General features: G+C 38.9%; 1 non-coding gene and 1 pseudogene across 1 annotated transcript; both read right to left on the reverse strand.

Moving 5' to 3' along the window:
• Positions 1–2,535: 2,535 nt before the first annotated feature.
• Positions 2,536–10,067, reverse strand: LOC131304000 (protein MIS12 homolog; annotated as a pseudogene).
• Positions 10,068–14,543: 4,476 nt separating this feature from the next.
• LOC131308663 (small nucleolar RNA snoR100) lies at positions 14,544–14,651 on the reverse strand. The gene has a single exon (XR_009194522.1). It is a non-coding gene; the product is annotated as a small nucleolar RNA snoR100 (small nucleolar RNA).
• Positions 14,652–14,910: the final 259 nt, after the last annotated feature.

Genomic DNA, 14,910 nt, shown 5'->3' on the forward strand with positions numbered 1-14,910 from the left:
GACTTAAGCCAGACTCGATCGGGAGGATATATTGTTCTGTCACCATGTAGCGGGCTCTGTCATTAGACCCCCACAAAAGTGTAAGTTAAATTGAACCCTCCTCTCCCAACCATCTAGTCCAATGTATCGAAATTGGGACCGGTGGAAGAGGAGCAACCATATGTTAAGAAAAAAAATAAAAGTAGTACGTCCAGGGGGAGATTTCGATTAAATCCATTTTGGGCTATACAATAAACAGATTCCATTTGTGTATGTGCTCCCGGAAAATATATGGTACTCTATTCCATATTCTGTTCCCTGGATGGGGAGCAATCAAAAAATCAGACCTAGTAGCTCTATCTATCTCTTGAAATACTAAATATAATGCTACCAAGAATTGTACTAATCCATGTATGTCTTTATCCCATCAATCAGTATCTCTCTTGTCCAACGAATGACCGAACAGCTTAGAAGTTCTGTTGATCTCCAAAACCAGCCCCATCTGCCAAATAATATACGACAAAATTACATTTGTTTTCACACTAATGGTGAATGATCATAGCCAAGCAAAAAAAAAAAAAGGTGCTGATAAAGATGAATTCATTTCATTTTGAAACCCCTAGCACACATTGCAAAAATAAAAGCGGAATTCATGACAGAAAAATATAATCCAACATGAAGCCGCTTATCTAGTCGGGCCGACTTCGTCACTTTTGTGCTTTACTTTTTCCATATTAAGTTGGGATGATTTTCTAAAACGTTGTTGGATACATAAATTAGTGTGTGAAAACCTTGCTGAATGATTAATGCTAATAACAATTCATGCATAAAAGTGTAACATTAATTATGGAAGATGAGATTTTCGGAAGTAACAAAAAGGCAATAGGAATAAGTCCCATCACTCGCGTGCGCGTGTGAGAGTGGGAGCACGAGTGTAGAAACGGCTTCGAAATACATCCAAACTACTAAACTTCGTGAAAGCGAGATTAGAGAGTGTTGATTGAGAGTGCGAGCACAAAGCAAATTTCATCTTTTCTTCTGTTTTATCAACGATGAAAATATCGAATAAGGTAACTCCTCTTCCTCCTCCTCTCTCTCTTTCTCGATCTGTCGATCTGTAATTTTTAATTTCGAGTTAGGGTTTTTTATTTCGTTCTTTAGGGGTTTTTTCTTACTTCAAGTTAGGGTTTCGTTTTTTAAGAAAATTGGTATTTTAGAAAAAACTCATCTGTCGATCTGTAGTTTTTTTAACTTTGAGTTAGGGCTTTTTTTGAAAGAGAAAAAACAATTGTTATACTGTTGATTTGTAGTTTTTTAGAAGTAACTCATCTGTCGATTTGTAGTTTTTTTAATTTCGAGTTAACTTTCATTCTAGCAAATGATTAATCTGTGTTTGTTTCTTGGCTGGAGATTAGTTTGAATCACAAGAAAATGGAGAATTTGAGTAGTAATGGTGGTGGTTGTGCTTCTTGAAGTGTTATAGGAAATCTGCATTTATTTCATGTTAAAAGAGATTGTATTCTGCGATTTACATGTTGCTGCTTTTCACAAATCTGTCTCAAAGTGTGTTCATTTTCAACATCTTGTACCATGCATTACCAATTAAAAATGGACCCACAAGTTATGGAGGACCCCCAAGTTAAAAATGGAGGCGGCAAAACACGAAATGAAAACAAGGAAGGAGAGATTTTCATTCCCACTCCTTGTTCAAATAAGGGGTAATTTTAATAAGGGGCAAAAAATTACAAGTGCCAACTGGTTTGATTTGGGAAATTACAAAGCTTCAATTTCACAAGCCTCAAAATTATATAAGTGTAACCAAATCCTAAAATTGCTAAAACCTGTGAAATTTCAAAACTTAACCGAAACAGATTTTCATTCCCAATCCCCCCGTCGCAAAAAAGAAACAAAAGTCCCTGTTTTCCAGATCAAGTATCAAGTTTCCAAACTTAGATGTAAACCACAAAAAAAAAAAAAAAATCATTCCCATTCACAAGAGCCAAATATGGGGCAAAAACTCACAAGAGCCAACTGGTTCGATTTGGTAAATTACAGAGCTTCAATTTCACAAGCCTCGGAATTATAAAAGTGCAACCGAATCCCAAAATTGCTAAACCTATGACATTTGGGAGCTTTAACCGAAACAGATTTTCATTCCCATTGCTCACGTCGCAAAAAAAGAAACACAAGAGTACTTTTAAGTATATTGTTCTAAGTTGAAGCTCTAGTCCAGTACGTGTGGCCACCCACAATGCACATTCTTCCAGCTAACGTGCCGACCTGCACAAGAACTCCATAAGTTAATAAGATGTGTTGCTCCACAAAGAACTAGATATCTGGTAGTAAATTGAACCAGAGAGAGAGAGAGAGAGCCCAATGTCACAAACGAACCAGAGACTAGAAAACTAAATATGGCATTCGAAATATCACAAACGAAAACAGTTTATACACCACACCGCTTGATTCTTCTATATTTTCTCTTTTCTACTTCCGCTCCCGCTCCCGCTCCCACACCGTCTCCGTGCAACAAGCTTACAACTCCTGTAATGGTAGCAAGGGGCTCTATCCTCAAATTGTGGACCAAATCCAATAGTTAGGAATGTAGTGATCATGTAGGAAACTAGCTAGCTAGTTTCTCTGATGGTTCTGTGGTTAGTTTCTCTGGGATCCCATACATATGATATATAGTATGTGTGTATTTGTGTGATTCGTCTTCAAAGACCAAGACTTAGGAAGTCGTCTTGGGTCTTCCTTTTTGCTTTCCGGCCAATAGTAGTTAATGGGAGGAAGCGGGAACATTAATAATGGCTATTGCTTGAAGACTTTGACTGCTGTACCACAAGAAGTTTATGGTCTTTGGCCCTAGTCTTTCATACTTTTTTTGATCATTCTGACCACAGTTTTGGTGCAATTTTTTTTTTTTTTTGTAAAGTGCAATTTTAATAAGTTCAAACAATCAAGGAAAACAAGGCCTAAGCCAGCAGTACTATCCATACTTAGTACTTCACAAATCTATAAAAAAAAAACAGTAAGCAGCAAAAATTCTAAAAGGAATCCTCCATCTGATGGCAAGCAGCCTGTTAAGAGTCACTCTTCTTGACGCACCTCCAAGAGAACATACAAGCCCTAACGTCCTCCTTAATTTGATTGATCAATCCTCCAACATCCCTGCTTTGATTCTGGAAAATCAGAAGATTCCCTCTCCCTCCAAATTCAAATCCAGTACAGAGAGGCAGTCAAAGACAACAAAGCCCAAGTTCTCTACCCAGCTAGGCCAAGCACATTCCTTGCAACATTGTTCTTACCCAAGAAATAACCCCGAACTTGACAAGAAAATGGGCAAGCAAAAAAACAGAAGTTAATTCATGGGACTCCACTTAGCCATTACAAAGACATCATGCCATATCTGCCTGCAAGCCCCAACTGGGGCCTGTCCTAATTAGTAGATAATCTACCCCAGAAAATGAGCCATTCAATGAATGCCCATCTAGGGACATGATGGAAGAACCAGACAACAAGAGGCTCCAAGTCTCGGTATTACACTGTCACTGTCATGTTTATATAACTTTCCCCTCTTTGTCCTAGGTCAGCTCTCATAGTGTGAAAAGCTGATAAAAAAGATCAAATGGAGTGTTTAAAAAGGAAGGTTAGTTGTTAGCATGCCATTGTCGACTTGGTGGATCATTGGAGTCATGTCCAACATCAATGAGGTTATTACAACCCTTTATGGCTCAACTTGACAAGAAAATGGCCAAGCAAAAAACAAATGTTCATGGGACTCCACTTAGCCATTTCAAAGACAGCATGCCATAACTAACCTGCCAGGCCCAACTTTCCAGCCTGTCCTTAGTAGATAATCTGCCCCAGAAAATGAGCCATTCAATGAATGCCCATCTAGGGACAGAATGGGCGAACGAGACAATTTTTTTTCAAAGAAATGGTAGGCTGGACCTCCCTCTAAGCATTCCAGTTGGTCCAGAATTAAATTATTGAAACAAAATTTTGAAATAAAACACGAAAGCATTATTGAAAATATCATCAGAGCTTCTATTTATTAATTGAACACTCACAGATAAATAGTACACTCTCAGTTTATTACAAATCATCGGGTTTGCTAAGGCCAACTAGAAAAGGGATAAATAGACAAGTAACATGTCATGCCATATCATAACATGCTCGCGATTCATTTTTTTGCCCTAGTCAATAGAAGAGATCATTTACATCATATAGTATAACATGCTCGCAATTCAAGTAACTAAAATAACTAAATGATACAAAAGAGGGATAGCCAACTTAGTGCCAAATGCTAAATCTTGTCCCCTCCTCATGATCGCCTGAAAAGGGATAAACCAGCCCACAAAGGTTGCGAAAAAGTGTGAATAAGTTTGGGTTTTCAGTTTGGATTCCAGGTATCCCACTTAAATAGCCGTAGGCTGGGTTGTACTTAGACAAATCAAGCTTCTCCAACCTCGTCAAGCGCAAGAACTCCATTGGAATCTGCCCAACAAAATCAGTGTTTGACAAATTCAAATATTTTAGATTTGTGAGGATTCCAAAACTGGATGGAATTTGCGTTGGGTCCGGGTTGAAGCTGTTGCAAGCCAAGTTCAGCTTCTCTAGAAACTTGAGCCCGAAAGTGGTTTAATCCTCTGGAGATTGATTCCGTGTTCAGGTCGAGACCTATGGTTCCTTCATAGGTATACCTTTAAGGCCAAGTGTATAGGCTAAAAGAGGATCCATGGTTAGTTGGGTCTGGTCATTACATTTTTTCCATTAGAGAAGCTACTGGGATGTTGCTATATTATATATTCGTTCAAGTGATTTCTCCATATTTGACAAGTCTGTTTTGATAGCTATATATTTGGAATGCTGCTATATTAGCAAGGCCGGCTCATAAGTTTTGGAGGCCGGAAGCAAACCTCTTGAATGAGGCCTCCCTATATTTTTCATACAAAAATGAAAACCTTTCTTGCAATTCTCTCTAATTTCCTCGCTGTTTATTTAACATTAGTCAATTAGAACTTAAAAGTGAAACGAAACAAATCAGACAATACTAAGAAGTGTAAACCTCACTTCTAGAAACGGGAAAAGAAATGCAATAGATTATGAGCTACGTTCACACTAGTTTCATAGAAAAGACTCAGGACTCCTTTACAGCATTGGGCCAGATAACACAACAGAAAATACTCACACATTCTTTATGGTAGCATTAATTTCTTGAAGCTCTTCCAATGCCGCCTTGAAGAGGCCTGAGAAAGAAAAAATAAGGCATTGTTTGATTTATTGAATGTGAAGTACATTGCCTCCCTTCAAATTAATTAACACTGTATTGCACTAAAAGAGTATTATGATGTCATGACAATACCATTGCTACGATTAGTAGGAAGCTCTCTAGTTGGAATATGCATCTTCTCTCTTCTAATGCATTCACTCTGCTCCAACTTCTTGGCTTTCTGTTGCTCCATTTTCTTGCGGAGCTCTGATGCAGTTTTGGTCAACTCTGTCGGAAGCATTAAGGCATAAACACATTTACTGATAGCAGAAATCCAACACAAACTATCAACCATTCTCACAAACAATCTAGACAGAAAGTCCAACACAAATTGCCATGCTTATCCAGTGGTTTTCAAAATCATGAAAGCGAGTGATAATTACCAACGAAATCTATGATTCCAATTGGTATTTGCACATTAACCTAGTTCGTGGTTATCTTAGAAGAGCGAACACAATAGTACAGTCCAGGAGCATATTCTAGAAAATAGAGTCAGCTCAGAAGTTTAATCAAACAAGATTTCTGTCTTGGATAAAAGGGTCTGACAGCCTAGAAGAAAGTTTCTAACATAAACCTTATCTCGGAGAATGCGAAACATCTCAGCAAATATCATAATCTGACCCCCTTACAGTTGGCAATTGAAGCATGTCCATCACAATTTTTCAAAGAACTGATTATAGAACAAACTACATTAGTAAAATTAACAAGTGGCATCAAATATGATGCATTGACATGATTCAATATCAGGACAAGAACATCAAAAACAATCAAAACGTGAGTCTCAACACAATCGGGAGTAGGGATAGTGAATGATATGGATTGGGAATTAATTGTTTCTTCATTTACCTTGGAACATGTCGTGCACAGAGTGTTGCTCATATAACTGCAATGCTTCATTCACGGATCCAGCATAACGATTACTTAAAAGAGACTGTCTTTCCAGTGCTCTACGCTCTTTGTCCAGCTCAGAATTCTCCTTTCCAAGCTGGTTCAAGTTTAAAACTTGAAGTTAATCCAAGAAAAAAGAAGAAAAAAAGGAAGCAATTGGAGACTGCAGGATCCTTCTTACCAATGCAAGCTGATTCCTCAGTTAGTCCAACTGTGCATCAAGCTCTTGATCACTTGAAATATCAAGATCCATAGAACTATCGCCAGCAAATTCATTCTAGAAAGCATTTTTAAGAGACATTTTAGCTATAAAAATTATATCTCAAGAGTCAATGCAAAGGAAACTACTGGATACCACAGATGATCGCATATCGAAGCAAAAACAGTGTCAGTTTTTTTTGAAGGACAATCACAAACAGTTTGATAACTTTGATTGAGCACAAAAAGCCTGACAGCGACACATGTCTCCATACCATCAGTGCCATGCAAGAAAATCAATTATGCGAAAAAGTTGACATATAACCTGCATAATCCAATACTTAGTTGCACAAAGCGGGAGTGATGCGGATAGTGTGAGAATATAGGAGAATCTAATGCTGAGACCATCTAATCTATAGGAGCATATATACGTAAAATGTAAAATAATAACCTAATCACTCTGGTATAAATGCAGGAATTTGGCTGCAACTGCAACTTTTTCGATATATAAAAATAAATATTATGTTTACACTACGTACTTGAGCGAGTTAAACTACCATTTTTTAGTATCTAATTGTTATTCCATATTTTCTATCGCTTGGTAGCAGTTCTTTTGATTTTTTGGGATTCATGTACCTCAGATATTCAATCCTTGTTCAGAAAAATATGGTTCTTTCTCAATGGAAGTGAGGTTCCTAGGAAATTTTGAGGTGAAATCAGGTGGATTCATCATCTGATAGGAGGATGTTGTAACTAAGATTCAATATCGACCGCCCAACGAAAACAATTGGTCAAAGTAAACAAGGGCATCATATACATCTCAAGAAGGAGGGAAAAAATTATGGAGCATTGCTCAGGAATCCCAGAAGCAAACATCCCTATATCCCAGAAGCCAATATCACTGGCTAATATTCACGAAAATGCTCCAGCTACTTACAGTCAATCAAAAGTCTATCAATTCAGCTATTCATATGCCCCAGCCCTCCCCTTTTATGGGACCAGGTGAATGAAAAGTGAAAACCTTTAGGACCAAATCAGATAATTATTGAAATGCTTGTTTATATTCAAATCCACATGTACCATAACTGATAATACCAATAGCAAATGGCATATAAACACTCTGATGGCAAACTCAAATCTATGAATTTTGAAAATTAGGCACTTTCCCGCTCATGCCCCTCACCCCACACCTGATTAATCTAGAGAATATAACAATGATGAGAAAGGATCAAAACAGAAGAGTACTTATAGAAGAGCTTTATTTAAACAAAGTATGAGTAGCACACCAGAAAGCATGATAATACAAGAAAATAAAGACAAGAAAACTTCAAATCTGAGGTCTTCAAGGAAAGGCAACACTGTATACAGTGGGGAGAGTTCTAGTTGGATCACGGGTTCAGACCAGAAAGTTTCAGCTTTAAGTACATTGATGCTATGGCTCCAGCATAGGCAGATAGACTGTAATGGTGCAGAACATCTACTTCTACTGTTTTCTTTTAAAGGTTCTCTACTAAAACGTGTGATAGTTGACAGGGTACAAGGTTGCCCTAAAGGCTTTAGCCCCGAAAGTCTTTTGGAGCTGGTTACAGACTCCAAGCCATTCGAGCTTTTGCTTTTGTCGTTTCTGTTGACTCAGTCCCCCAATTGAGAGAGATTGAGAGAGACATGGGTGGCCAAAACCCACCACCAACCACCGACATGGGCACCCTTCGGCACCACCCCAAAGAGTTATCTATGTTCAATAGCTTAATATACATTATTGGATCCAATCTAACAGCCAATTTATACCGCCTGTGGTAAGTCTTTTTGCTGTAGACCCTTAAATTTAAGTACACCAACCTTGCTGATTGTCCATGTCAAAATACCAGGCTGATCAGATGTACCAATCTCCCAATTACATAAGTAACGTTTTATCCAATCAAAAGTACCACGTGTTATTAGGTACGAGAAAGCTATTGCCTTTGGACACAGAAGGCAAATGCCCCACTTGCTTATCTCTATGGCTAAGAACTGCCATGGGTTAAACCAAGTTGTATGGCACCACAACAAACCAATATTTATCATTTAGTAGAAAGGAAGGGAAAAGCTATTCATGGTGATCTCACTTTTGAAAGAGCGTCTCGAAAACTCCAACTCTAAATGTTTGGCATCAATGGCATGCATGTTTAGTGCAAGATTAGACGTGAACCAAAGGTGGACACTATAACATACGAGTTCTATAAACTATATAACCAAGTATTCAGAAATAAAGCCGTTTTTTATGTCATCACGAGTAATACACAAACAAAAATGTAGATGGAAAGATAAACATGGATAATTAACTCCAAAACTCTTTTTTTCCCAAAAAAAGAAAAAGAAAAAAACTTACAGCTTTGGGCAGTGAGAATCCTTCTGGGACAACAAAACATTGCCGCAGACAATAGTTCTCCCACCGTGCCATTGGCTTATCCAGCGCCGAGTGCACCATTTCCCGGAGGTAAGCAATACCCTGCAAGTAGAATTTGTACCAGAAGTGCCAAACAAAATGGCAGAGTTTACAAGGCAGCCCTAATCTATTTGAGCAAAACGAACCAATGTTCTCAAAATCGCTAGGCGGTAGTCGGGTGGAAAAAGGGCGCTAGCGCCTATGTGCCAACTACTCGGCTGCCTATCGCCTAGACAGTCTAGGCGTCGACGATTCAGCTGCCTGCCTAATTTAGGTGTTGGTCCTTAAGGTGTTAATTTACTATTACTAATCGGCCTAGGTGGCCGACTTTTAGAATGCTGAATCGAACAGCACCCAAACCCTAAAAAAAGACCAAGAGCAATGAATTTAAGAAATAGTAATAGTAAATCAAAAAAGAGGCGTGAGATTGGATTTACTTCGCTTATATATTGGGACCTTTCTGTGCCTTCCTCGATTTTCAACATCTCCGAGGCGTTCCTGGGCAGTAATACTCCCTTTGGAACGAGTGATTTCGAGCGAGAAGAAAGGAGGGGGTGAGGAATCCGACTCTCTCCCACGTTTGGGAGAGCCATCAGGCGAGAAAGGGTTGGGGAAGGAGAGAAACCGAAACCTCTCAAGACCCCATTTCTGAATCGCGCCGGATGTGGCGCGATTCGGTGAGAAAGGAAAGGAAGGCGCGCATGCGGGCTACGCCGGAGTTGCTCGCTTGTTGCCGGAGTTGCTAGCTCGTCGCCGGTGTTGGGAGATCGTCGCCGGAGAAAGCTTCGTCGCCGGAGAAAGCTTCGTCGCCGGAGTTTACAGATCTTGGTCGCCGGAGAGGGTTTGATTTCTCACGGTTGTTTGGGTTGCACAGTGAGAAATCACTCCCCTCTCTTCTCCTTTCTCACCATTAATGGAGAAGACTCCCCTTTCTTCTCCTTTCTCACCCCTCCATCCAAAGGGGCCGTAACACTGATGATAGCAGTCGAAAGCATCATCGACCATGTCGTGGACACAATTGAATGCCACGTTGATGAAAAGCTGGGGGTTGAGGTTTAGCGCATCGAAGACCGCTTCGCTTTCACTGCCTTCCATTTTCGTACTCACCGGAGAAAGAGAGATTCTGAAACTTACGTAGAACTCGCATCATTTTCCCGCCAAAACATAAAAGAAGAAAAAAATCGATCACCTCTGAAATTTTAAAAGAGGAATGTTGCAAACGCATTTAAAAACACAATTTCAGAACTAACGGTGTCCGCAATCGGTTAGATGCACATGAATCGGTACTGCTAATTCGATACAAAGCTAACGGTTCTAAGTAGCATTATTGTGTTTGAAGTTGTGTTTTAAAAAATGCGTCAGTAGACCTTTTGTTCTTAAAATTCTGCAATCCAAATGATAAGAATTGCTCTGCTTTTGAGCAAAAGAGGGAGCATGTAGAGATTCATAATTGTTTTCTCAAAATGATTGTTTAACATGTGTTTGGGTTGTCAAAATGTGACTTAAAGAATGATGTGAATAGATATGTGTGGGGTCAATGTGGGATAACTTGTTAGTTGTGGGAGTTGTTGTATTAGTGAAGGGGTTTAAGTGTTATATGTGATATATATATACACATATACAAATCTTCTTATAAGGGCACTCTTACTGTATTACGGTAAGGACTTCCCTTTTCCGATCAATTTACGATGATCCAAGCCACTCAATATGTTCAGAACGTGATTTTTAGGGTATTAGCGAGGAATCAGCAAAAAATAAGACCGAAAAGAGCTTAATCCGAGCAGTTTTTGTTTGTATTTTATCGAATGGTTCAAATAAAAAATGCTCAAATCAAGCCCTTCCTGGTCTTTTTTTTGCTGATTTCTTACCATTATTTTTAAAATCACGTTTTAAACACATTGAGCGGCTCGGATTATCGAAATTTGGCCGGGAAAGAGTCTGAACTGGTCAAAACTTCACTATATGGTTTAGGTCTTGTTTGGTGTTTTTTTTTTTTGACTGGAAAAGCGAAATAAGAAGATAAGCAAGGGTAACATCCCTTGTTCTGCACCCTAGCAAATATGTTTTGGTACGAATGTTCCGAACATTGGTGCACTTTCGTTCCAAAATGGTAAGTATAGCGATCCAAAAGCGATCCCAGAAATTGTTTCGAAAAATTAACCTTTTAATGTAAAATCTAGAGTGATTGAAATTTTGATGAGAGAAAGTGTAGTCACATTATCCATTGAATTTTTGAATGAATAATTTTGAAAATCATACTTAGTTTTAGTAGATGTTCATCACTTGGTAGGGGTAAGTTTTGATTTTGTTATCACACAAGTCCGCCCTAGCGTTCAACAAGTTAGACACGTGGCAATCCACATATCCGTTCCAGTTCCCCATACCAATACGATCAGCATTCTAGGTAACATAGTTTTATCATGTACAATGTAGTTTTCTCAATTGGGAAGGTTCTAATCTTAACTTCCTTAAAAAACACACCCAAGCATGTCATATATCTAATCGCTGATCAGGTATTTACATGTTACAAAAGAATTAGCAACAAATTCACTTCAAGAAACCGTACTTTCATACCAAACTAACCAAGTTTCAAGATCCCATGTAAAGAACACTAGCCAACACGATTGCGAATAGATGAAAACCCACAGTAGCAACACTGTTGGCACCATTTGAGCCTGATTTTCCCGTCGGGGCAGTGGCGGCATAGAAGCAGAGCCGTTGGATGCAGCTCGTAGTGGTGGATCGACGACGTCCGCGACTTCGAGGACTGGTGCAGGGGCTTCTGCAGGCGGCAAAATGGATGGTGGAACCAAGTAAAGTAGGTGGCCTGGTCTAATTGGTAAGATGTATGACAAATTTGTGTCCGGGTTCGAACAAGGGCTTCCTGCAACAACCAAAGATGACAGTCATGTTATGTTCTTGAGCATTTGTACCATTTTAGCACAAGCTTTTGAACTCAACCTGTGTGAATTGTTTGTTAAGTTTATCCCAGATGTTGTTTCTGTGATGAATATAGAATTCTGACAATAACTTCTTTGTGGATATCGATGTTTATATAGCTAAAATAATGTCTTCTCATAACATGTCTATGTGATTCCGTTAATAAGAGGCTTTTAAGCTGTTTGATTACTACTACCACATATGGTACATGAACTCGGGCACTGGCCTCAGATGTGACACCTTTGTAGGGATCAGATTAATCTCTTTCCTGTTTATAAGAAAGACGAGCAACAACAAAATGTCAACGTCTGAGTATATATCTTTCTTGAATGCAGTAAGGTTCTAATGAAAATGTTTGTATCTCTGTCATACATGTAAGTAGCGTCTATAAGGTGTCGTAGAACATTTCGTGCAAAAGGTATATGGTAGACTGAACTCATGGACATACTTCGCTGGATCTTACTTATTAGCTTGACTCTCACACCTGTCATATTCTTACCCAAGTACGTACCCCTGACAGAGGTACAAGAAAACTTTTTTTTTTTTTGTTTTAAAACCGGATGTTCGGGCCAGGTTGTGCGCACATTGACTAAGAAGGGTACACGCGACATCACAAAGTATGGTAGCTTAGGAGTACCAATAACCAGCCGTTTAATTTACATTCCTACATCTATATTGGCATTCAGATGTATTGTTTGGTAAGGAATATCATTTTCAGTCCCCTCTCAATAACGATTCATTAGTCTAAACGATGATGGAAGAACAACGCACAATATTATCCCCAGATTGAATGCATACCTTCTTGAGAGGTCACAGTGCAAACTCCACATAATTTATTTGCATTTAGACTCTTGAAAATTTCACCGAAACACAAGAGTATAAGGTTCGTCAACTTGCTCAAGTATGCATTTGCTGTAGCAGGGAACTCCGTCATCACCCCATCGACTCCAAGACCATCGTGAGCCAAATAAGTCGCAAGCTCCATCATCGGATCTGAAAAGAAATCAAAGGCCAGGCTGGCAAATTTGTTTCTAAAAGGGAAGGCATAAACCGAAATATTCGCAGCCTGCATATCATCAACAACAGTGGTGAAAGACGTGGTGAAGGAATTAGAACCCTTAATCATCAAGGCTCTTCTGATTGAAACTGCATCCGCATACTTTCTGATTTCGTCCACTGTCATATTCGGTGCAGCACTTATTGTCTCGTTGATCAACAGTACTTTTTGAAAATTCCGGTCGCTCATGAACTTTGAAAGGACTTGAGTGTCGTCTGACTGGATCAAAACTTTTTGAGCACGTTGCTTAGCGAAGGTGGTGTTGGCTAAGGCAGTGGCAACAACATCTGTTATGACAAGACCCTTCTGGGATGCTAGGTAGGTAGCATTCTAGGAGAGAGAGTGTAGATGTTAGCACACAACATTAAGATGGAAAATTCCTTGACTAGAAATTGCTTCGGTGGCATTTTCTGCTGAGAACAACATAGCGAAAGGGAGAAGGAAAAAAAAAGACAGACAAAAATACTTCAAAGAAACAAGAAAGACGGCCAACTCCTCATCTATAGCTTTGGCCACCAACTCTGGAAGTTCTTCACCACTCGGTGATCCTTGAAATCCCAAAAAAAAAAAAAAAGAAGCCCAAGCAGCCAGTTCATGAGTACTTCAATTCGTAAAAAAATCCTAAGCAGCCAGTTCATGAGCACTTCGATTTGTTGCTCTCGGAGTATAGAGAAACACCAAAAAGGCTTATCAAACACAAGCAGCTGAATGTCCTTTACCAAAAGGGGCTATCTACTACCATGAGAGATCCTCTTTTGCATTCTGGCAAGCTTTAACTACTTCCAGGACATCCCCTTCAAAAATAGCATTTGACCATTGATCTTCAAGCGCCCATAGGAGATCCTCTTTTGCTTGGGTGGGATCTGGTAACATTGCAAGTTTTCTGCTTTTTGCTTACCATATGAAGGGAAACATGTTCTCGTTGTTTATGTACGAGAACATGTTTGGTACATACACGTTTTCATACCAGTATTTTCCATGTTCATATAGTTGCAACATTCAAATTTCTCACGCTTCACTTGTACACTCTGACTCAGCTATTTAAGGCTACTGGCGGCGGCAATAATTTAACCTGGTAGGGGCGAATGATCTTGCGGGCGGGTATCAGAATTTTCAAAAGATTCTTAGGGACTCTATATTCCTCAAACATATTCTCAAATATTGAGAAAATACCAGTAGGAAAATGGGGTTCAATCTGTCATGTTTCGGAAGCAGGGGCGGAGCTAATCAGGGGAGGTGGCAGGTGCCACCCCCTGTTTCAAAAAAAGAAAAAAGAAAAAATACACATAATAAGGTTATATATTAATACGTGAAGAAATCTACATAAGCGGTTTGGTTGGTCAAGTGGCAAACTCCATGTAAGGTTTCGACTGCTGGGGTTCGAATCCTCTGGCAGGCTTTCTCTCACACATCTTTGGTAAACTAAACACATACACACACAAGGACAGAAACAGGATTTTACCCTAGCAGTGGCGAAATGTATATTAAAAAAATAAAAAGATGCATTACAATATTAATAATTAATAATCATCGGCTCCAACAAAAATTAAAATGATATAATAAAAGCTATAGTAAATGATGTTTTTCATTTGCATATGGACTATAAAAAAGGACTAATTTTAATTTTGGACATCGATAATACAACAACAACAACAGCAAAACCCATGTAGTCTTTAATCATTGGCGGTATGAGCAGGGGAGGATTGGAGACAGACTTAACTTTTAACAATATGTACAAAGTGGCTGATCTCATAATATCACTTAAACAGTAGCCCCCCTATATGCGTTTTGGTGCGGAACCATGCCCCCAAATCAAAGCCAAATGGCATTAGAGAGGGCAAGTCTAGAGACCCAATTCAATTTATGTGCACATTATCATGTTTCCTTCATTGATAGTCCATAGCATCGGTATGCACAAAGATAATGCCACTCCCCAAATTTATAATGTAATTCCCCAAATCCCTATATAGATTTCCCAAATTGATAACCGCACTCCGTTTTGGGTGTGACATTATAAATTTGGGGAGTGACATTATAATTAAATTTCCTTAATTTTTTAGGGTTATAATTAACGTGAGTTTTTTTTCTTAATTACACATCATCATTTATATTATTTCACTTTGGCCTATTGAATTTAGTTTTAGAATACTT

The sequence above is a fragment of the Rhododendron vialii genome, chromosome 1a (assembly GCF_030253575.1).
Source record: "Rhododendron vialii isolate Sample 1 chromosome 1a, ASM3025357v1".
Lineage (NCBI taxonomy): Eukaryota > Viridiplantae > Streptophyta > Magnoliopsida > Ericales > Ericaceae > Rhododendron > Rhododendron vialii.